The sequence below is a fragment of the Hippocampus bargibanti genome, linkage group LG16, assembly GCF_051943395.1.
Source record: "Hippocampus bargibanti isolate YZ-2025 linkage group LG16, ASM5194339v1, whole genome shotgun sequence".
NCBI classification, from domain to species: domain Eukaryota; kingdom Metazoa; phylum Chordata; class Actinopteri; order Syngnathiformes; family Syngnathidae; genus Hippocampus; species Hippocampus bargibanti.
In genome coordinates, this window is record NC_142749.1 from 2,617,999 (window position 1) to 2,642,713 (window position 24,715).

Below are 24,715 nucleotides of genomic sequence, written 5' to 3' on the forward strand. Positions count from 1 at the left end.
TTTTCTTCAAAAGATGACCCTGTAAAATATGGTGCTCATCATTTGCCAGGACTCTCTTTTTATGCGTGCGCACACCAGCTGTTGGTTGAGGTCCTCTCGGTGGATCATGCATATTAAGAAAAGTCAGTGTTTAAATTGAAGTGAAACGTTGAATTTTAGACCACCACTCAAAACAAAAAGAAAAAAACACCAAAAAATTGACTGCAATGTTTTTGTCATGAACGTGTTTTTTTTTTGTTTTTGTTTTACACATCAAGGGTGCACAAAGAACAGTGATTTTTTCTTTCATTTGAATAAGACCTTTTCATACAGTTTCATTTTTTTGTGCCATAAAATATATATATTTTTTTATGAATTGCCAGTTGATTTCTCAAAAAAGCAAAGCAAAAAAAAACAAAAACACTCATGTTATCCATTTATCAACTGTACCATTTATCTTTCCTTGGTTCGTGGGTGTGCTGCAGGGGAGGACTCTGGACTGGCTCCAATTGTACATCTCAACATTAATAAATTTAAAAGTGTCAGCAAGGGATCACAAATTAAATGCCTCACTGTCGGTGTGGTGCGGGCCAACTTATAAACTGCCCAATACATTACGTCTGTGTAAGTAAGCTCTCAGTCATAAAGTCAACAAACTTTAGTTTGCTGACGAAGTTTCTTGGATAAGAAGCGAAACGTCCAACACCTTCAAAAAAGTACAGATGACGGCTGAAGAAACCTTTTCATCGATGCGCAATACATTTGCAAACGTAATACATTAAACATACGTAATCTGGAAAATAACCAATTCATTTTATGGCATTGCATGACCAATAACATTCTCCGAAAGCAAACATTTAGCTGTACACTTTTTAATGAGAATCACAGAAAGGATTCGGTTCCACAGAACTATCATTGGCATTGGCACACGGACAACCACTACATATTTTTATGGATTGTAGGGTTGTCGGACATTGAACGGACACCAAGGTGATGGGAAATTAAAAATGTCTTGAATGCACACACAAGAAGGGTGGGTCACTGTCCGCCATTAATGACATTTTCCACCGATCTGATCAGTAGATACTTTGCATTTTATGGAAATATTATGATTGGATCTAAGGTCTAAATCAGGGGTCGGCAACCCAAAATGTTGAAAGAGCTATCCATCAATTTGTACCGTGTATTCCTCATTAGGGTCGTGGGGGTGCTGGAGCCTATCCCAGACATCTTCAGGCATGAGGCGGGGGACACCCTGAATTAGTTGCCAGCCAATCGCAGGGCACACAGAGACAAACAACCATTCACACCTCGGGACAATCAGCCTGCCATGCATGTTTTTGGCATGTGGGAGGAACCTGGAGGACCCGGAGAAAACCCACTGGGGAGAACATGGAAAGTCCACATGGGGAGGCTGGATCGGGTTTTGAACTCCTGACCTCTGCACTGTGAAGTCGGCAAATAAATTGTCTGGAGTCACAAAAAAATTAAAGCCTCATAATGGAGGCAACACCGGCAGTATGTATCTATATTAGCCTACTATCAAAATGACTATGTTTACAAATACATAATGAGCCTTCATAATTTAATTAAATAATTAAATGTGGAGAATGACGTACCACATGACAACCATGTTTAGGATGCCGCCTCAAGTTTTTTACAATATGAATGCATTATAATATGTTTCATTGCTTTTAAATTATAGAAATGCAAGAATAAACATCTTTTTTTTCAATAGAATTTTTCTTTTGAGAATTCTAATAGCATTGGAACATATTCAATGAAATACACCTTTATTTATATTGAAACTTTTACAACTGCTGCTGCTGTAATAAAGCACTTCAAAGAAAATGTAAAATATTAGGACAAAGAAACCTAAATATTGATCCATACATTAGGTGGATTGGACAATAAGGTGCACTGTTGGGTTTTGAGAAAATGTTGTTTTTAGGTACGCCTTATCGTGCGGAAATGTTCACACAAAATAGGAATATGGCACGAAAGCTGTTTGGTTTCTACTGAAAATTAGCTAAGGATTTCAAAATTAAGTCACTCTGTAGGTGAAAATGGTTAGTCGACATTTAAAGCAAAAACTTCAGTTAAAAATTCAATTGCTAATGTGTTTGTCATCTCTTCATTTTGTTAGACTATGGTAATGACATTGACTCATCAAGAAATAAAAAGGATGAGAAATTTTCTTACAGACCTGATCAATTTTCATTTAGCAAATTTCCCCATTGTGGGACGATTAAAGGCTTTCTGATTCTGATTAAATGCATGTTTGTTTGCATAGGTCATCAACATTTAGTTGCTGCTTCCTTCACTCTTGTCTCACTCTGTCACGGTTTGCAAGGTGGTGATGGCCTGTGCGGATCCCAAAAAGCAGGCAGGAGGGAGCAGGAGGTTGTTTGACAAATTGTATTAAAATAAAGGTCAGCAGGAACAAAATGTAAAACATCAAAATTATCTGAATGGAAAAAATACAAAGTAGCAAAACAAGACCAAAAGTAAAAGTCCGCCAAGGTTAAACAAACACATACACAATGCATGCAGCAAACAAGCAGCAAACAATGAACCGACAACGGATGGTCGTGCCGGGTGTCCTTTTAAGTGACAGTGATTATAACGACCAGCACCTGCGAGGCTGCCGGCAAGGCTGACGTGGCTACCCGTTGGTCGCCAATCTGATCGGGACGACCAGCACCTGTGCAGGTGCAGGCGGGGCCGACAGCGCCTCCCCCGTTGGTCGCCAACCAGATCATGACAGTACCCCCCCCCCCCCCTCAAGGGGCTGCTTCCAGAAGTCCCAACAGTATCCCAAAAGGTCCACTCCCCTGGGAACGGTCGGTGGAGAGGGCAACCGCTGCCTCTCCAGCATACGACGGGTGGCGGCCTGATGGGAACGGGACTCGGCCTGGGGTGGACGAAGACGCGGCACGGATCGTCGTGGGCGTGAGTGCGATCCCTCTCGCACGTTCACACGACGGCGCATGGCTCAACGTGGTTGTCGAACTGCCAGGCGCAGAATGGCACCCCGTACGGCCGTATGGGACCAGATCTCGGCCGGACGCCGACGTGGGCGTGAACTGCCCGGCACCGGGGGAACGAGACCAGTCCAGAGCCGCTCCGGGATCCAGCGGTGAGTGGGGTCTCGGACTGACGTTGACGTGGACGTTGCACGGCTCGTCGTGGATGAGACTTAATTCGTCATGCACGACAACAGCGTGGCTGGACGTGGGCGTCCACAGCCAGTCACCCAGTGTCACCCTGGACGGCCACCTGGAAGGAGTGCACGGCCGGACGTTTACGTGGACGTTACGGCTCGTCGAGTGACGAAATTCAAACTCGACGAGGCTCGGGCTAACGTGGACGTAGCATTGCCAGGCACAGAGTGGAAATGAGACGGGTCCGATGTACCTGCGGGATCCGATGGTTGGTCGGTTCATTCTGTCACGGTTTGCAAGGAGGTGATGGCGGGTGCGGATCCCAAAAAGCAGGCAGGAGGGAGCAGGAGGTTGTTTGACAAATTGTATTAAAATAAAGGTCAGCAGGAACAAAATGTAAAACATCAAAATTATCTGCATGGAAAAAATACAAAGTAGCAAAACAAGACCAAAAGTAAAAGTCCGCCAAGGTTAAACAAACACATACACAATGCATGCAGCAAACAAGCAGCAAACAATGAACCGACAACGGATGGTCGTGCCGGGTGTCCTTTTAAGTGACAGTGATTATAACGACCAGCACCTGCGAGGCTGCCGGCAGGGCTGACGTCGCTACCCGTTGGTCGCCAATCTGATCGGGACGACCAGCACCTGCGAGGCTGCCGGCAGGGCTGACGTCGCTACCCGTTGGTCGCCAATCTGATCGGGACGACCAGCACCTGTGCAGGCGGGGCCGCCCCCCCCCCCCCCCCCCCCGTTGGTCGCCAACCAGATCATGACACAGGCAAACTAATTGTCGCTGTGGAAGGCGGGACTAACATAAACAAACACTCACACACACCTACACATTCACAGAAAGTGCGGACAACACTGAGTCACCAAGAAAGAAATAATTCAGGTGATCAAAATTGTTTTCTGACGCCTGTTGTTATGCAAATACAGATATTTGAGGGGGATAAATGGTACTAGTTCCAAAGGTTAATATCAACACGGAAACATTTAGGATCCAATCTGTTTTTCAAGGTAAGTTTTTAATGAAGCAGGAATTACCCTAACACAATCCAGAACACTAAACAGGTATGCTGCATTTGTATGAAGTCACAAGACAACAAACCTCAAAGTCCATTTAAAACATAACCAGCCTACCATATTTATTTACATGTCAAAATACCTCGCACAATTCATGATCTATTCCAGCCTTGTAAAAGCAGATGGAAGAGGATATTCAAAAGGAGATAACATTTCATTTTGCTCTATAGATGTGGTTCACTTTGTTGTTTTATGAACAAAGCATGAATCTGTTCTAGTTTTACAAATTTCATTTTTTCCAACATGTTTTTTTCAACAGTTCAAAGGAATCTGGTACAGTCCGGCTAGCATCTGTTAGGGTTAGGGCTGCCCGACGAAGTGCAATACTGGCCCCCCGAGTACTCGCGCTGCTGTGAATCTCAGGCCTTGCTAACTGTGGTTCCTAGGAAACTACATGTTGGCATGAATGGGGTTTCAACTACTAAGTCCCATTAAAAACAAAAACAAAAAAACAGATGAGCTCCATCAATTAATATTTTACATATTGATTAAATGTTCAAACCTGCCTATCAATTGTCCTCAGTATGGTGAACTGCAAGATCAACTGAATGCAGTAGTCACCAATTATGCCAAGGGCTGACTCAGAAGTGCTTGGGTGACATCACGGTCTAATTTGCATTTCAATGTATTCGGACAGTCTGCTTTCAAATCAGGCAGAGGGCTTGGATAACACTGAGGACTCACATTCTCTCCTTGTCAGTGGTGGAGAGGAGCCAGTTGTAGAACAAAAGGAGGCAGATTAACACAGTCAGTATTTTGTAGGGCCGCATCAACTGCAGAATACAACTTTAAATAACTCAAAGTCTTTTACAACATGTTCCTTTAGGGCCGCCACCAAAATGCCTCGAGCCGACTGAACTGTTGTATAGTGTGCAGTGAAGGGTAACATTTTTTGGGGGTCTCTGGAATCCCATGCAGTTTCAATAGGATGGGAGTAAACTTGATCTTTCATCACTGGATTGGGCCTGTACAGCATAAAAAGCTCAGAGGAACAGAGAAGAAAAAATGGCGATGAAGATGAACCCTGAGCTGGTTAGGAGTGCATCCTACCTTATGACAATGCCATATGGCATTTGTATCGCACAACAGATCAGTAAACGCTGAAAAACAGATGGTGGTTGACTTTGCTAAGAGAATGGAAATGGCTATTATGAATAATTTCTTTCAGAAGAGACAGGAACATACGGTGACCTATAAGAGTGGGGGCAGAAGTACACAGGTAGACTACATTTTGTGTCAACGGCGCCATCTAAAGGAAATCAGTGACTGCAAAGTACAGTAAAGTCTCGTTATATCGATATTGGATATATCGATAGTCCCGGTTATATCGATACTGTTTCTATGCACGCACGGAGACAATTACATGCAAACAGGGTCGGATATATCGATAGTCCCGGTTATATCGATATTTTTTCGGACTCCCTTGAATATCGATATAACGAGACTTTACTGTAGTCGTTGGTGAGAGTGTAGCCAGACAGCATAGGTGGTGGTCTGTAGGATGACGCTGGCAGTGAGGAAGATGAAGGAACCAAAGGCTGAAGTGAGGACAAAATGGTGGAAGTTGAAAAAGGAAGAGTGTTGCATAACATTTAGGTGTCTTAGATGATTACGTTTTTGTCACACCAGCGAAGCATCTTGTTCGCTTTCAAAATTGCCCCACGACAAAAGCACAAATGTCCCATGTCCAATAAAGTTCAAACAACGTGAAATTGAGGGTTGTGATTCCACTGTGATATTGTGCTAAATCAACACTGTTTTTGATCTGCCCACATGCAATGTAAAACTGTTGATAGAGATAGACTGTGCAGAACTGAAGCTTTGAGGATTTTCTTTTGGCTGCTCCACTTTTGGCCTAATCCTCTTCTCATTTAAAATGTATTTTAAACACCATATATCATTTCAAGGAACCTAGCCACAGGCTAATTCTTGGTTCCATTGTGATGATATGAATGACTTTGTAAGAAATGAAACTCGAATATGTGTTGAAATGTGGCTTCTTGAGGGCAAAAAAATGGAAGGTTATAGGTAAAAAAATCATATGTAGGACAACAAAATACGACTCAGTAACGAAAACTAATAAAAATTTTTTAAAAGGAAGCAGAAATTTCAGATGGTTGACCAAACATGCCGTTTTTGGAGGCTCGTGATTTTGAAGATACAGTGATACCTCGGCTTACAAACGCTTTTGCTCATGACCTTTTCGCCTTACGAACGTAAATTCGCGAGAATATAATCTTGGCATACAAACTATTTTTCGGGAAACACACAGAGCGCCACAATGAGTGATGTGTCATTCGCAAACCAGCCCGTTCTTGGAGCTCCTGAAATGGCAGCCGGCTTTTTTTTCCTCTATTCCTCGCCCTCAGTCTTCGGTTGAAGCCGCACGTGATTGGTCAAGATCCGTGGTAGAGGAGGGAGGGGACACACGCAGCAGTGAGCGGGGGGAGGGTTACAGAAACAGAAACACACACACACACACACATGAAAGGGAGATGACAGAGCTTGAAAAAAAAAACAAAGGTGAAAAAAAAAAAACAAAAGTGAAATGGTGAGAAAATGGATAGAAAACAGAATAAAATTTGGACTCGTTTCAACTTTATTGAGAGTTCAAAGGTAGAGTGCAGACTGCAAAGTTAAAATATCCCATCAATTAGGCTCCACAAATAACCGGCACAAGCCATTTGTACAATTTGAAGAGAACATACAAGCAAAGGAACCAGTTATTAATGAAGTTTCTAGTGTGTCTGCCTGCATCTGTTGCAAAATCACAACTTCTAAGGCGTACAACCCAGAGCTCCTTGAGACACTTTATGCAAAAAGCTATCCATTCCATCAAGCCATCAACGACCATCACAAAGGTAAATAAAATGACTTTATTATACAGTACAGTTTATTTAATTACAATACCATAGCACATTTATTATACATAAAATAAGGTATATTGTGTGTAATTTTCAGGATTATTTAGTTGAAAATTATGTTTTATGTGGACCTGGGAATAGATTATTCTCATTTTAAGGGTTTCCTATGGGAAATTAATCGATGAAAAGGTTTCTTCAGCCGTCATCTGTACTAGATGAAACCTTTTCATCGATGGACCACTCCTGTACGAATGAGAGCTTACACAGACGTGTGGGAAATTAATGTTTGGAATACACACTTTTCGCCTTACACACACTTTCTGTGAACCAATTAAGTTTGTAAGCCAATGTATCACTGTACAACGATTACGCCTGACACCAGCAATAAATACTGCAGGTCTATAATTTTCATATATTAACACATAAAAATAGTAAAGTCATTCAAGTGTACTGGAGAGACATTTGATTCGAGGGTGACAGAAAGACGGGCTGGCACACACTCACGGTTCAGTGATTGGGACCTTCTACGCTTGTCATGTCCACATTACCTTGCCTCCCCTCCCATAATAATCTCTTGTCAGTGCCACTCTGTGTCCACTTAAGTGCATTGACCAGAACTATATTCCACAAATGGTGGCATAAATTCCCTCTTTTGGGCCTAGTAATGTAAAATGTTCACTGCATCAAAATTTTATGGAGCTGATACCTGTGTACCCATCTGCCATATGGTACAAATGTCGCAAGGATATCAACGATCACATCATTCACAACAACAAATATATATGATGATGCCTTGCCATATGACTATCACTTCATCAAGTATTATAATGTACAGTGGGGCCTCGGTTTACGAACACCCTGCCTTACGAAATTTTAAGTTTACGAACGTTAAATTAATGAAAATTATACCTTGGATTAAGCACTACTTTTCGCAATCCACACGCCCCACCATGGCTGGCGTAGTAATCTTTGGCGGAAGAACACCAAAGCACATGACCGAACAGTGCCCTGCTCTGCCTTTCCACACCCCCTTTCTCTGAATGCACACGTCAATCGAGAGAGAGAGAGAGAGAGAGAGAGAGAGAGAGAGAGAGAGAGAGAGAGAGAGAGAGAGAGAGAGAGAGAGAGAGAGAGAGAGAGTGGGGTCGATCGCCTCCAAGGAGTTTTTTACAGATACTTTTGCTGTTATGGGACCGAAAAAGACCCCACTACAGGCTTGTGTTCAGCCAAAGAAGACACAAAACAAAATTACAGTCGTGGAGAAGAAGGAGATCATTGAGAAACACGAACGAGGTGTGCGTTGGTCTGATTTAGCGGCTTAGCGGATATGCTCAGTCCACCATTGCTACCATCTTTCGCCTAAAAGCTTTACACAAAGGCTTTATTTACTCGATGCTTTCACGTGACTAAAGGCTTGGCATGATGTTACCCTTCGATCCTTGAAAGCAGCATGGAAGAATTTGTGGACAGCATGCATCCTTGAGAGGGACTTTGGAGAGAGAGGAACATGGGACTCGAAGTGGATGCAGATGACATCGAGGAGCTTGTTGCTGACCATCATGAGGTCCTCAACACAGGGGATTTGATTTGCCTTCAAGAGGACAAGCAGAAGCAAGCCATTCAGCAGTTGTCATCTGAGGGCGAGGAGGAGATGGCTGCAGCATCAAGTCAGAGTTATTGAACAGTCCCATCCAGAAAAGACTGTGGCGATGAGAATCATCAACATGATGAATGATAATGTGATGTCTCAGTTTCGTAAGACCTTACAAGTCAGAAAGCAACAGGTGTCAATTAAGAGCCATCAACGACCATCACACATGTAAATAAAGTGACTTTATTATACGGTGCAGTGTATTTCTTTCATTACAATACAATAGCACATTTATTATACATACAATAAGGAATGTTGTGGAGTTTTAAGGCTTATTTAGTTGAAAATTATATTTTATGGAGACCTGGGAACGGATTATTCTCATTTTAATGGCTTCCTATGGGAAATTATTTTTTGGGACACACACTTTTCGCCTTACACACTGTCTGAGAATGAATTAAGTTTGTAAGCCAAGGCCCACTGTATTACTATTTTTGTCTAGGTAAGAATGCAACTGAAACATGTAAATAATGGAAAGGAAATATGTTGATGAATCCCCAATAACATGCCAGCGCAAATAAAGTTGGACAGCCAGGCTGAGTTTGCCCTTCATTTCCCCCTGGTTGCAATAAAGCACACATTGCAAAGGATAAATGCTGGCTTTGCGCCAAGAACACCTTGGTCGATCAATGGCAAGTCAGGAAGAGGAAGATTAGCAGTTTCAAACCGCGAGCTTGGGGTCCTGTACGAAGAGGACTATCAGAAAACAAGATGTGTTTTCCTCATTAAGTAAGATAAAAACTGCGGTGAGCGCCTATGGAGAAGGTCATATTCATTCATTCGTCCAGAAATTCCAAAATACTGGTACAATCATTTACTGTAGATCTTAGGGGGCATACTTAAACTCATGGTGTAGTGGTCCAGTTAGTTAGTACGTCAACCTCACAGTGCAGAGGTTGGTTGTTTGATCCACCCTTCCTGTGCGGGGTTTGCATGTTCTCCCCAGGCTCTGCATGGGACTATTGGACTATTCTATGGGTACCCCCCCCCCACACACACACACACATTCTAAAAACATGCGTGGAAGGCTGATCGAACACTCCAAATCGTCCCTAGCTGTGAGTGTCAAGTGGTTGCCCTATGATTGGCTGTCAACCGGTCTAGGGTGAACCCAAAAACAGCTGGGATTGGCTCTCGCACCCTCTTTGACCCTTATGAGGATCCAATGGATCGAAAAATAAATGCATAGATGGACTAAATTTGAATTTTCATCACGATAGCCTCTGAACTTGAACTTTGGTCTCCCCAAAAAGGAACATTAGTTAACATGTGAAACAAATTGTTGACAACTTCTCACTGGCTGCAAGAGATTATTTTCCATTTTCTACAATTGAATATTGGGTGAAAATATTGCTTTTTTTGGTGGGCATGAGGTTGTGTGCCTTTCCAACCCCCCCACTTCTTTCAAACCTGTAAGAACTTTGATAATGTAAAAAAACAAAGCACAGGTCTCATCGGGGCATCAGTTTAAATGGCTCTTACATATTTGTGTTGGGATGATCTGTACTGAAAAATTACCAAATTGGCGATCACAGAATGGATTTTGGTCAACCTCAAACTTTCCTCTTCCTATAGTCCCCAAAGCCATTTGATTTTCCCGACTTTCACTGGCGCATGTCGATTTAGCATTGTCATGTCATAGTTAAGTCCACATATCCATTCCACCTCTGCTGAAATTAAAGGAGCTAAATTGAGTTCTTATCTCCTTATTTGTGTTATTTGATGCTCACTCTTCTGTATAAATTATTCAGTCTTGAGACAGGTGTCAGAAAAGTCACCTTCTTAATTCAATTCGGTTGTGTTAACCCCATATTACATACCCAGGTTTTGACACCTGTCAAGAGTATGTCATATAGAACACCAAAAATTCTATCACTTTCCAATACAGACGCTCTCCAACTTACGAACATTCGAGTTACGAATGACAGTACATACAAACATTTTTGCGGGTACAGTATGTCGAAAAATGTTCGGACAGAGATACTGTCAGTTAGATTTTGTATTGCGTGCCTTTTTCCGGCCAGGATCGCTTGCCATTGGCTGCGTATTGTGCTTCAGTGAAGCACAGTATGCACTGTGTGCTTCACGCACACGTGAGCACAGACATATAGGTTTCAAGAGCTGGATGAAGGGCTGGACACCAAGGCTGACCAATCAGCTCCCGGCTATGGTGAAGTGTTGCCAACGAGTTCGCTTACGATTGGCTGCGTAGAGTATGTGGGCAGGGAGGAAATCCTTCTTCCCAGTTGACGCTCCAGAATACGATGCATAACATTCAGTAATTACATGCCAGCAGCTTCAGTAATGGCTTACTGAAGACCCAAGGACATATGTTGTACTACAGTAGGTGTGAATTTATTTTACAACTGTTAGAAGGTCTGCGTTTTATACTTGCCCGTTCAGTGTTTGACTTAAATATACATTCTCCCTGCGAGGCCCTTGTCATACACAAGCGCAGGTGTGATCAACTTGTCGCTGGCCACCATCGATGAGGGTGTCTAGTGATTAAAAGGCCGAAACACCCAATGATTCTTTGGCACACTACTGACGATGTGTCCCAAATTCACAACCTCGCATCCCTGAGGCACAGCTCCCACACCACTCTCAACATCAAGGCTAATCTCATGTGAGGACCATCCATTGGCACAAATGGACAGAATAACATCACATCCAGTGTTTCATGAATCTTAGTATCTGGATGTCATCCAGTGACTGCTGTGAAAGGACAGCTGACAACAGAGGAAAGTCTGTGTGACAGCTTGGAGAGACAGCTGACAGGAGGGAATAGACCCCACTGGGGCTGTCATGGGCTAGCTACCCATGGTGGCAGTCACCAACGCTGGTTCAGTTTGTTGGAGACACCCGCTAAATGCTACAGAAAGAATACAGAGAAAGATACCCCTAGACTCTAGGGGTATCTTTCTTCCGCAGAGCTTGGTGATTATCTGATTATTTGAATCAGGTGTATTGTAACAGTGAGACTTGGAAAACATGCAGGAGGGTGGCCCTCCAGGACCAGGAGTGCCCACCCCTGCCCTAGAGCCTGCGAGAGCAGTGGTGCATGATGGCTCAACGACTGACAACACGATGGCACATGAGACAACGGCAGCAGGATACTCAGTCAAGGTGTGCGTCTGTGGCTGGGCAAAAGTAACATCAGCTATCGGGTTAAAGATCCACCAAGGGAAGAGACAGTGCTTGGGAAAGCAGAGACAAGGGCCTCGCATAGACCGATATTTCTTACGAAGTCAGACGTCAAATAAGTCGAGTGAAGCACAGCGACGGGACGACAACCAAAGTTCGCAGAGCGTCTACACCCCTGTCAAGGACGATGGTAATGCACTTACAGAACGAAAGGTGGAAGAGCCCACCCAACCACAGAGACTTCCCAAGGAGGACAAGATCAAAGGGCACAGACCAAGTGTGAAGTGGCCAAAAGCTATCGAGTAAAGAGAGTGGGAAACCGTCAATAACGATCTGACCAAAATCTTGGAGCAACAAGTGGGCACAGCAGAGAAAAAGCTGGAAAATATTGGTGACATCATCTATCACTACGGGGAGGAGTGCTTTGGAGTGTACATCCGGAAAACCGCCAATGCAAGACCACCACCAACCAAATCCAGGAGGCAGCGAGAGATAGACAGACTGGTCAGAGAAAGGGACCTGCGAAAACAGTGGAAGAAGGCCTCTGATGCAGAGAAAGAAGGTCTCATGCTGCTCCAAGGGGACATCAAATGCCGGTTGGCAACCTTACGAAGGGCAGAAAACATCGCAAGAACAAGGAACACACAAGAACACGGTTCTATAAAAACCCCTTCAAGTTTGTCAAAGACCTCTTCGCTAAGGACAAAAGCGGAATCCTGAAAACCTCCAAGCAGGAACTTGAAAAGCATCTGGAAAAGGTCCACCAGGACACAAAAAGGCAGTAAAAACTAGCTATCCCACACGACATCCCCCCTATTGAACCACCAGAATTCAACCTCGAGACTGGCCTTCCAAAATGGAAGGAAGTGGACAATACAGTACGGCGTGCAAGATCAGCATCAGCCCCGGGGCCAAATGGAGTTCCATATAAGCTCTACAAGAACGCACCAGATGTTCTGCGTTATCTTTGGAGATTCATGAGGATTGTGTGGCAAAAAGGGATAATACCAAAGGCATGGCGGAGGGCCGGAGGCGTACTAATTCCGAAGGAGAACGATGCGGCAGACATCAGTCAATTCCGGCCAATTAGCCTTCTCAACATTGAGGGGAAAATCTTCTTTAATGTTTTAGTACAGAGACTTTCTGGAGAAGAACAAGTACGTCGATACATCTGTACATCCCTGGGTTCTCTGGTTGCTTGGAGCACACTAGTATGATCTGGCACCAAATCCAAGCGCCAAAGAAAGACAAGAGAGATCTTCATGTCATCTTCCTCGACCTGGCCAATGCCTTTGGCTCCGTTCCCCATAACCTTCTCTGGGAATCCTTCAACTTCTTCCAGGTTCCATTACCCATTACTGCCTTGGTAAAAGCCTACTTCGAAGACCTGCAACTCTGCTTCACAACACCTGGTTTCACAACATAATGGCAGCAGGTTGTACGATTTCACCCCTGGCCTTCACAATGGCCATGGAGGTCATCTTCAGGGCCTCGAGGTGGGTGGTGGGGGGTGAGCGAACAAAGAATGGGATCCACCTCCCACCTATCCGGGCATACATGAATGACATGACCACCTTGACCACGACCACAGCTTGCACCAGGCGGCTTCTTGGAAAACTGCAGGAAAACATCAAATGGGCCCGGATGAAAATCAAGCCGAACAAGTCACGCGGCATCTCAATCGTCAAGGGACAGCTAAAAAATGTGAAGTTCTGCATTGGTGATGACCCAATACCAACGGTTTCTGAGGAACCGGTCAAAAGCCTGGGCAGGTGGTACAATGCAAGCCTCAGAGACAAAGATCAAGTGCAGCAACTAAAGCAGGACATCACCAATAGTCTGGAAAACATAAACAAGACTCCACTGCCAGGAAAGCTCAAGCTCTGGTGTCTGCAGTTTGGACTTCTCCCTCGGGTAATGTGGCCACTCACAGTCTATGAGGTCCCACTCTCAACTGTGGAGAAGATGGAGCGAGCCATCACTAGATATGTGAAACGCTGGCTTAGTGTTCCACGCTGTCTGTCCAACATCGGCCTTTATGGCAAAGGGGTCCTTGAGCTTCCAATCACAAGCCTCACCGAAGAGTACAAGTGCGCTAAAGTGAGACGTCAGATGACCCTCACAGACTCCAGAGACCGGAAGATCAGTCAAGCTGCACCCCCCCTATCAACTGGACGGAAATGGACGCCATCCATTGCAGTGCAGCAGGCCACAGCAGCCCTAAGGCACAGCGACATTGTGGGACACATTCAGCTAGGAAGAGGGGGGTTTGGCCTTACAAACAAACCTTCTTAGCGTAAGGCTTCAACATCGGAAAGAAGGAAAATGGTGATGGCAGAGGTGCGCCGCCAAGAGGAAGCTGAAAGAACTGCACAGGCTGTCTCTCTTGCCAAGCAGGGACGATGGATGAGGTGGTAAGGCCTGGAGAAGAGAAAGCTCAGCTGGAGGGATCTCTGGGAAATGGAGGCAAGCAACATCAGCTTCATCATCAGAGCTATCAATGATGTGCTCCCATCTCCAAAAAACCTCCACCAATGGTATGGCGAAGATCCAACCTGTAACCTCTGTCGAACTCCAGGAACTCTCAAACACATCCTGACTGGTTGTAAAACCAGCCTCACACAAGGCCGCTACACCTGGAGGCACAACCAGGTCCTGAAGAGTTTGGCAGTTGTCCTTGAGAGCAAGAGGAATACCATCAACTCCTTGCCAATGAGAGCCAACACGTCCAGCACAGCACCATTGATTTTCATCCGAGAGGGACAGAAAAAGCCCAACCATCCTCCTGCCAAACCAGAAGTTGGACAGCTATCCAGGGCCCGTGATTGGGAGATGCGGGTTGACATTGGCCAGCAATTGGTTTTCCCAGCGGAGATTGCCGCCACCACCCTCAGACCAGACTTGGTGCTCTGGTCCCCTTCACTCAAGGCTGTCTACATTGCAGACCTCACAGTCCCGTGGGAAAACTCTGTTGAAGAGGCCTATGAGCGCAAGAAGCTGCGCTACACAGAACTCGCAGTGGATGCGCAACAGCGGGGATGGAAAGCTAAGGTATATCCAATTGAAGTTGGATGCAGAGGGTTTGTGGCCTCCTCCACCATCAGGCTGCTAAAAGACCTGGGTATCCACGGACAGGCTCTGCGGCACACAGTTAGATCAGTCGCTGAAGCCGCAGAAAGAAGCAGCCAGTGGATCTGGATGAAGAGGAAGGACCCTTGTTGGGCTCATAGAACAGCAACCTAAGACACAACACCCCTCCCCCGCACCAGCTTCTCAACATCTGATTGGGCATGGGACACAAGCGCGGGCGTGATCAACCTGTCGCTGGCCACCATCGATGAGGATTAAAAGGCCGAAACACCCAATGATTCTTTGGCACACTACTGACGATGTGTCCCAAATTCACAACCTCCCATCCCTGAGGCACAGCTCCCACACCACTCTCAACATCAAGGCTAATCTCATGTGAGGACCATCCATTGGCACAAATGGGCAGAATAACATCACGTCCAGTGTTTCGTGATTCTCATTCTCATAAAAATATAGCACCGAAGCAATTTACAAATTCACCTTACGAATGACCACTCGGAACATATCTCGTTCGTAAGGTTGGGAGCATCTGTACACATTTTGGCAATGAATAAGAAACTTAAACCAGAAGCGCTGTAATTTTTTTCACACATTACAACTGTGTGATTTATACAACCCTGTTTTGACTCCATCCTCCCGCTCATTTGTTTTAAATTATGTATGTCAAATCTAGAGTATTGGTGTTTTTTTCTTGATCAATAAATTCACATTTATTCAAGCAAACAACAGAAAAAACAACAAAAATTTGGCCCCTTTGAGGACTCCTATCTATTTCCAAATTCAGAAAATCTGAGCCGAACTAGCTCCAAAGTGAAAGTTACTCATTCCTAATCTTCACAGATAATTCCAAGAATTTATTCGATGACATTTTAGATAAGTTTATGTGGAATAGCAATATGGCTTCTTGAAAAGTGTTGCCCTTTGTCACAACTGCCAGAAAAAGTCATGAATGAAATCCATTTTGTGGAATCCTAATCTCATGATTCACTGCCGTGCCTTTGTGGGAATACCTAGAGAATTTCCTAATCAGTCCGTGTGTCAATGCCAGGATTGTTTACGAGAGACTGGTAACTCTTTGGGAATGTCACAGCACCCTCTGAAGCTATTCTGCAAATGGGGGGCCTAGACGGAGATGTTTTTTTCCACAGTAGGTTTGGAAAAGCTGCAGCCCTTTGCATGTAGAAGCAAACTTCGTCCGATAGCCTGATTCGTACTACGCATGATTAAAAAGCATGAGAAAAAGAGCCACAATGCATGCATTAGTTTCTAAAGTCCGGGGTCCCAGGTTCGTGTCAAATTGGTGCACGTGCTTCAAGCTTGAGACAAACAAGAAAGATTGGGCGTTTTTGTGTGTAAAATAATGAATAGAAAAACAATTTTGATGCTCAACAGACCTGATAACACATTACCATGTCCACTGCAGTAACCATTGTAGCTGAAAGGGGCATGCTGAGACGAGAGGGGCTACATAGAAACATTTTTGAGCTGTTTCTATGGAACACATTGTGCATTAAAATTATTTTTCTATTCTTACTTTTTAGTGCTTCTACTTCTTAAAATAAAATGGTAAATTCAAGACACAATTGCTTTTTTTAGTACATGTAGTGGCACTAGAGGACCTGTGCATTTAACTGAAGCGCTGAAAGTCAATGACACCAAGCTTCAACATTCTTGGAATGATAACACAGATTTTAGTGCAGATATTTATTTAAATGAATAAAACCCAAACACAGCTTGTTGCACCAAGTATGTATGAAACCATGTCTCTGACAACAAAAAACATCATGTAGTGTAGCTATCTGCAATTGCTGTAATCATGGCAGAGATTACTTATGTGTCGTGGAGGTTGGATCTAATAAGTACGTAATTCATTGGTCTTACTACTGTGAAAACTTGAACAAGGAGAATAATTGGCAAAACATTTTGTCTTCGCGGGAATACTTTACCCACAAAGCCTTGAATCAATTCCTAACTACTTTGTAAACTTTCATGTGATCGCGACTGTGGCTGTTTCGAGAGAGAAAGTTTTATGTGAACATGTACCCAGAAACAATTCTAATTAGTGTGATGATTTAAATAGGAATTAAAGGCCTTTGTGTATATTTGATTAAGCCCTGAATCTAATATGTGGTTGGAATCATCAGAAGGGACAGGAACCCTGAATCAAATAACACGCGGCGAGAAAGAAGTGCTTTCCCACAGTCACGCAGGGGTGCAACACCTTTTTAAAGTCTCATTCATGATACACAACAAAGTTTGTTTCCAAAATTAAGGTGAGAGGACAAAATGTGCTAGGGTCTATGTTATTTTATTGTTGTTGTTGTTTTTTTTTTTTTTTTTTTTTGGGGGGGGGGGTATTGCTAAATATCTAGGTTCATTTCACAAGAGATGAGAGTGGACTTGGCTGTAAAATCCTAAATTGCTTTGTTGTATTTTGTATGGAATGTATGTTTAAGTCAAAAACTGAACAGGGAATTATAAAACACAGACGCTCTAACACTCGTAAAATAAATCCACACCTACTGTAGTACGACAACATATATTGTTGGGTGTTCAGTCAGCCATTACTGAAGCTGCTGGCACTTAACTGAATTACGTGCCAGAAGCATTTTTGTTATGCATCACATCCTCCTGCAGCATCAACATAGAAGAGGGATTATCTCCCCAACCATATACTATACACAGCCAATCGTAAGCGAGCTCGGAACCTCCTATTCAGAGCGTCAACTGGGAAGAGGGATTTCCTCCCCGTCTACATACTTGACGCAGCGGTAAGCGAGCTCGCCTGATCGGGGCCTGAACTCGTTGGCAGCACTTCAGCCAAGCCGGGCGCAGATTGGTCAGCTTTGGTGTCCGTCGCGTAAATCAGAATCAGAATCATCTTTATTGCCAAGTATGTAAAACACACAAGGAATTTGTTTCCGGTAGAACACGCTGCACTAGTATCGTCGTTAAAAAAAACTGCTAAGTGGCACTATACAGTGTCTGTGTGCGTGCGTGAAGCACAGTACGTAGCCAATCGCAAGAAAGCTCGGACGGAAAAAGGCGCGCAATACAAGATCTAATTTACAGCATTCCTGTCTGAACATTTTTCAACATATTGTACCCACAAATATGTTCTTATGTACCGTTATTCGTAACTCAAATGTTCATAAGCTGGGGAGCATCTGTACCCCTGCCTCCACTCTTATAGGTCACCCTATTTTCCTGTCTCTTCTGAAAGAAAGTATTCACGATAGCCATTTCCTTCTGCGTTCCTCATCTTACAACACTTACTTCCAGGGATATTCTGTATGACTTCATCAAAGTCCAACAAAAATGTCTGCCACTCGTTCAACTCACATCCTACTTGTGGGGCATAATAATAATAATAATAATAATAATAATAATAATAATAATAATAAAATTCATTTGTAAGCGCCTTTCAAAAGTCTCAAGGACACTACAGTCACAGGATAGGCCCACGAACAACATTGAACATCATACACCTTTTCCTTTCGGCTTTTCCCTTCACGGGTCTCCACAGCGAATCAGTCTTCTCCATCTTCAGACATACATGTAAAGTACATATGTACAGTACACACTGAATTATTGCAGTGCATTGTAACTATTTGATTACTTCACGGATTTCTCGTATCACCATTCTTGTTAGGACTTAAATCCCGCGATATAGGGGAATTGTTGCGACGTATAAATGTAAAACCTATGTTTGTTCAAACAAAAGACATTGATATTAAATCACAGTTGGATTAAAAAAGTGACATTATCGTAAAAATAATCCAATTGTGTACCAACAATGTACCATACGGACTAAATAAACTTTAGGCAGTTGAGACGCCAAAATAACTGGGTCCTCGTGGATTAGCCAAATCAGTGCACACACCACGAGTGTCGTGAGATCAAGACTCTTTCGCACATGCATGCCATTTCACATGAGCGGACGAGACTCCGTGTCTGGTCTCAGAACACTGGTTGAAACCAATATGGAGCAATATATGAAGTAATGAGTATGAAGCAATATAGGAAGTACTGGAACAGACAGAGGCCACATGACCAGCAGTGCAAAAAAACAGAATTACCTCCGTTCAGGTCGACACTGTGGCGTTGAACGACCACCCGACGGATGGCGAGATGAGTTTAGTTTTCCCCGTCTGCGTCTGGTCCTCCGCCAAGAAACGATTCTGTCCACATCCCAGATTTAGTTCGTTTAAGAGATGTTTCGAGGACATTTAATGTCTCCCACCGACTTGAAGGAAACAGCGCCAACACAACAATAAACAAAAAGACTCCCCCGGGGCTCACCGGCAGTTTCCAGTTCAAATGTCCGTGCATGGAGATTAATAAATCCCTTGAAATCACATATCTTTATATGCAGCATTTGGTTTAACAGCTTTTCTTTTGATTCACCGTTTGGTGTTTTTTAAGTGCCCAATTGTTCACCCCTCATGTGCAATCCAACACGAGCAGGAGTAGGAAAGTGATTACACGCTGGTGCAGAACAGCGGCGTCTGCCAACGTTGCTTTCGCGAAAATCGGAAAAAGGAAATCCAACAAAGTCGCCCCAAGAGAAGTAGGGCAAATTGGACTCTCATGGTGAGTGGCCTATACTGTACTTGTCAATTATTTGTTTTCTTTTTTTTCTTTGCGCATTAACATAGGAGTGCAACGTTGATAATTATATTGAATACATTAATTATTTGTCTAAATGTAAAGATCACCCCACCCCCCACACAAATACATTCATAGATCGCTTCCCTTTAAATAAAGGTAATAACAATCTCATTCGTTTGTCAATTTGCACAAAATAAACGTTCATGATGTATATTCATGACACTGATTCGCTGTGGCGACCCCTTGAAGGGAAAAGCCGAAAGGAAATGAAGATGTAATTCACGGCCACCCCATAACTGTCACGGTTTGCAAGGTGGTGATGGCGGGTGCGGATCCCAGGCAGGAGGGAGCAGGAGGTTGTATTTGAGAGGTTGTATTTGAGAAATTGTATTAAAATAAAGTCAGCAGGAACAAAATGTAAAACATCAAAATCATCTGAATGGAAAAACAATACAAAGTAGCAAAAGAAGACCAAGAGTAAAAGTCCGCCAAGGTTAAACAAACATAAACAATGCATGCAGCAAACAATGAACTGACAACGGATGATCGTACCGGGTGTCCTTTTAAGTGTCAGTGATTATAACGACCCGCACCTGCGAGGCTGCCGGTTGGTCGCCAATCTGATCGGGACGACCAGCACCTGTGCAGGTGCAGGCGGGGCCGACAGCGCCCCCCGTTGGTCGCCAACCAGATCATGACAGTACCTCCCCTTCAAGGGGCTGCTTCCAGAAGTCCCAACAGTCTCCCAAAAGGTCCACTCGCCAGGGAACGGTCGGTGGAGAGGGCAACCGCTGCCTCTCCAGCATACGACGGGCGGCGGCCTGATGGGAATGGGACTCGGCCTGGGGTGGACGAAGACGCGGCACGGATCGTCGTGGGCGTGAGTGCGATCCCTCTCGCACGTTCACGCGACGGCGAATGGCTCAACGTGGACGTCGTACTTCCAGGCGCAGAATGGCACCCCGTACGGCCGTATGAGACCAGGTCTCGGCCGGACGCCGACGTGGACGTCGCACTTCCAGGCGCAGAATGGCACCCCGTACGGCCGTATGAGACCAGGTCTCGGCCGGACGCCGACGTGGGCGTGAACTGCCCGGCACCGGGGGAACGAGACCAGTCCAGAGCCGCTCCGGGATCCAGCGGTGGGTGGGGTCTCGGACTGACGTTGATGCAGACGTTGCACGGCTTGTCGTGGATGAGACTCAATTCCTCATGCACGACGACAGCGTGGCTGGACGTGGGCATGCACAGCCAGTCACCCAGTGTCACCCTGGACGGCCACCTGGAAGGAGGTCTCGGCCGTAACGTCCACGTTTACGTGGACGTTACGGCTCGTCGAGTGACGAAATTCAAACTCGACGAGGCTCGGGCTAACGTGGACGTAGCATTGCCAGGCACAGGGTGGAAATTAGACGGGTCCGATGTACCTGCGGGATCCGATGGTTGGTCGGTTCATTCTGTCACGTTTTGCGAGGTGGTTATGGCGGGTGCGGATCCCAAGAAGCAGGCAGGAGGGAGCAGGAGGTTGTTTGACAAATTGTATTAAAATAAAGGTCAGCAGGAACAAAATGTAAAACATCAAAATCATCTGAATAGAAAAAATACAAAATAGCAAAAGAAGACCAAGAGTAAAAGTCCGCCAAGGTTAAACAAACACATACACAATGCATGCAGCAAACAATGAACCGACAACGGATGATCGTTTTAAGTGTCAATGATTAAACGACAAGCACCTGCGAGGCTGCAGGCAGGGCTGACGTCGCTACCCGTTGGTCGCCATTCTGATCGGGACGACCAGCACCTGTGCAGGTGCAGGCGGGGCCGACAGCGCCCCACATTGGTCGCCAACCAGATCATGACAATAACAATGGGGAGTATTTTGACACTTTCATTTTACTGTCAGTTTCACGTTAGTGCAGCATTCTTCGATCACTTGATAATCTGACACGATTAATTCATATAAAATGTATATTTTAAAACACTTCCACAAAAATTACAACTGATTTATTTGCAAAAAAATAATGTGTCTTTGATTGTATTGTACTGGATGTACCTTTATTCGTCTCGCAATGGAGACATTTACATTTCACAGCAGCAAAGATATGAAAGGAAAATGAAAGGAAAGAAAGAAGTAGAAAAACAAAATACAGGAGCTGCTGGAAAGGCAGCCACTTTTGCGCCATCTTGAAGTTATAAAAAAACAAGAAAAAAACTAAATAACAAATAATATGACAAAACAAAGAAACAGAGAGTTGATAACTAACTAACTAACTAACTAACTAACTAGCTCTTGCGGTCATTGTCTCTTAAAATGACTATTTCCCACTACTGCAAAACATCACATGGCTGAAAAGTCAATGTTTATTATGCATGCCATCAAAAGTCACAGTTTTGTGAAATAAAATGCACATGTATACTGATTACAACATACAGTATTCTACCCAACATATATCTATAGCAGGAACAAACCTTAGTAAAAAGCAACATTTAGAACTGTGAAGAATAGAGAGATTTTTGTGGCATAGTGCTTTTTAGACATGACTTGTATGAGTGTGCCATCAATCGTAGTACGGTAAGCCAAATGGCGTTGGTCATTGATGAGAAAAGATCAATCTAAATGACTCCTTGCTACCTAATGCAAATCAGAGCATGAGGTATGTCATGATGCCAAAAGAAATGTTAAATAATTTCATGTTTTCTGGATTTTGGATGGGAGAAAGGTGCACATTTCTCCCCATCCAAAACAGTAGAGTCGGCCGACCGCAAATTGTCTATGAGAAGGTGATTGCAACCCCCTGGGAATGGCCAATTGCCGCTGGGAGCTGATTGGCCAGAAGCTCAGGAGAACCATCTTTAAAACCAGACTGAGGAGGTCACTTTGAAGAGGAAGAAAGGACAGCCTGGACAGCAGTGTTACCTGTGGTCTGCCGGAAACTGACATCCACCGCGACTTCAAATGAAGAAAACTCGAAATATCCTTCCTGGATCTGGCTGAGTGAACTTTTATCATCTTTCCACCTGCTTGCTGTCTCGCCGCATATAGGGTAGAAGAAGATGGTGAGACGGTACAGAAAATCAAAGTAATGACAAAGAAAGGAAATTTTCTCCATTAAGCTCATGAAACTCATTCCTGCCTGCACCCCATGGCACACATAGATAAATACCCGTTCAGACTAAAATTTACACCTTGGGACAAGTTAGTGTTCAATTAACCTCCTTTTGTATTATTATATTTTTTTAAGAAAATGGGACTAGCCGGAGAAAACCCCCACAGGCACGTGAAAAACATGCTAACTCCACACAAGGAAGGACCAAGAATCAAACCCATGACCTCTGCACTGTGAAGCAGACATGCTAACCAGTCCTCCATCCTGGGTAATAGTAGGTGTCGTTTAAATATATCCAACAATACATTAATTTTCAGAACTGTTATATCGCCGAAAGGGTAGCGTGGGTGCTGGAGCCAATACTAGTTGTCTTCGGACAGTAGGCGGGGGACACCTGGAACAGGTCGCCGCCCAATAACAGGGCAGACAGTGATAGAACGTTTTTTTTCCCAACAGACAGAGACAAACGACCATCCGTGCTCACATTCACGCCAAGGGCCAATGTTCAATCAGCCTGCCATGCATGTTTTTGGAATGCCGGAGGAAACCAGAGGACCTGGAGAAAAGCCATGCGGGCCCAGGGAGAACAAGTGAACTCCACATAGGGTAGCCGGCAGTGACGTGCGGTGAGGTTCATGGCTGGTGAGGCACTGACGTCATCACAGTCAGATTTACGAACATATGAACTCCGCAGAGTAGCTTATTCACCATTTGACTGGCAACAGTTAACGTGTTTTGTTTAAAATGTCGTGTCAGCATTCTTTTTATACAGTGTACAAACTGTAGCATAGGAAAAAAAAATGTTATCGTGTTAGGTGTCTCTGTCTCAATGGAGATCACTGCAAGTGAAGAAAGTCGTCCTTGATCAGTCCTGTTCCGACTGTATGTTTTCAGTCTTTTGTGCTGAGAATGACCGCTACACTGATGCAGTAGAAGCTGAAACAGTGAGCACGAGCTGGAGCAACTTTGTCGCTTCAGGAATAGTTTCAATGAGATCCTTCTTGGCCAAAAAGCTGAGAAGCAGTCCAGGAGATTTACATTCATCTCTCACCATTTGTGAGCTATACAGTCCGGTGTTGGTCTTCCTTTAATTATTATCTCCTGCTTCGATTGAAAGTCCAGTTTAGAAAATTATTGGTTGTCACTAAGTGGTGTCACTAATTCTATTGTTCTGCAGCCGAGGAGGTGCAAGAAGGATCTCCACTCACCAGCGCCCCATATCATGAGGCTGGAGAACTGTGTGCCTCACCTATGCACACAGTTCTGATAAAAATAAAATAAACACTGTAGTACAGTGTTTATAATGTACAGTGACTGTAGATTATATACACCAGTTAAACTGTGGAAATTTAGTTCATCTCCCAAAAGCTTTTGAACACTTTAATAGTGATATGCAGAGGGACAACAATGCGGTCTCACTGCAGAGCAAGCCAGCACAGTTAGCATAGTGATTGCGCAATCCATGGTGAGGTTCAGCCGGCTGCTGCCTCAACGCTCGTCTCTACTTAGTATTTGAATGGTAAATGTGAAAATTCAGCAAAAAAGTTTAAATGGAAAAGAACGTTAAAGTACAAATAGCTAAACAAATATAATTGTTTAATTTATTTTGTCATTTGATATTTCCATGATGACAGGTGAGGCACAGCCTCGGCTGCCTCCCCTGACTGCACGTTACTAGTAGCCGGAGTGGGACTCAAACTTGGGACGTCTGCACTGTGAAGCTGGTGTGCTAACCACTCGACGACCGGGCTGCCCCCTAGTAAATCATTTTGAGTTAGTGTACTTTCAGGAAAAGACATAAGGTGCGACCAAAGGTGCGACCAAACAAACATTCAAATATATATCACTAACAAAACATATTGTGATGACATTCTGCGGTATGAGACTGGAATGATTCCAGAATTTTCCAATTTAGCGGGAATCTCTTACTCATCCCGTTGCCAGCATGATCTGCAGCCATTCACCCAGCTGTTGTTTTCAAGATGGCACATATTTAACGGAGTTGTGCACTAAGAT

The 24,715-nt window shown here is 44.1% G+C and overlaps 1 protein-coding gene and 1 long non-coding RNA gene across 3 annotated transcripts in view; one reads left to right on the forward strand and one right to left on the reverse strand.

Annotated features, from left to right (window-relative positions):
- Positions 1–19,427, reverse strand: part of arhgap32b (Rho GTPase activating protein 32b) — a 162,847-nt gene extending 143,420 nt beyond the window's left edge. Inside the window, exon 1 of the mRNA XM_089016424.1 lies at positions 19,061–19,427. The gene's annotated coding sequence lies outside the window, so the exon portion shown is untranslated. The remainder of the gene's footprint in view (positions 1–19,060) is intronic.
- LOC148886113 (uncharacterized) overlaps positions 3,456–24,715 on the forward strand; it is a 74,568-nt gene continuing 53,308 nt past the window's right edge. Inside the window, exons 1-3 of one of the 2 annotated variants that reach the window (XR_016117774.1) lie at positions 3,456–3,493; positions 19,963–20,085; positions 21,237–21,283. This is a non-coding gene — a long non-coding RNA (uncharacterized LOC148886113). Of the gene's footprint in view, positions 3,494–19,962; positions 20,086–21,236; positions 21,284–24,715 lie in introns of those variants that run through there. The other variant, XR_016117775.1, reaches the window with a different exon arrangement.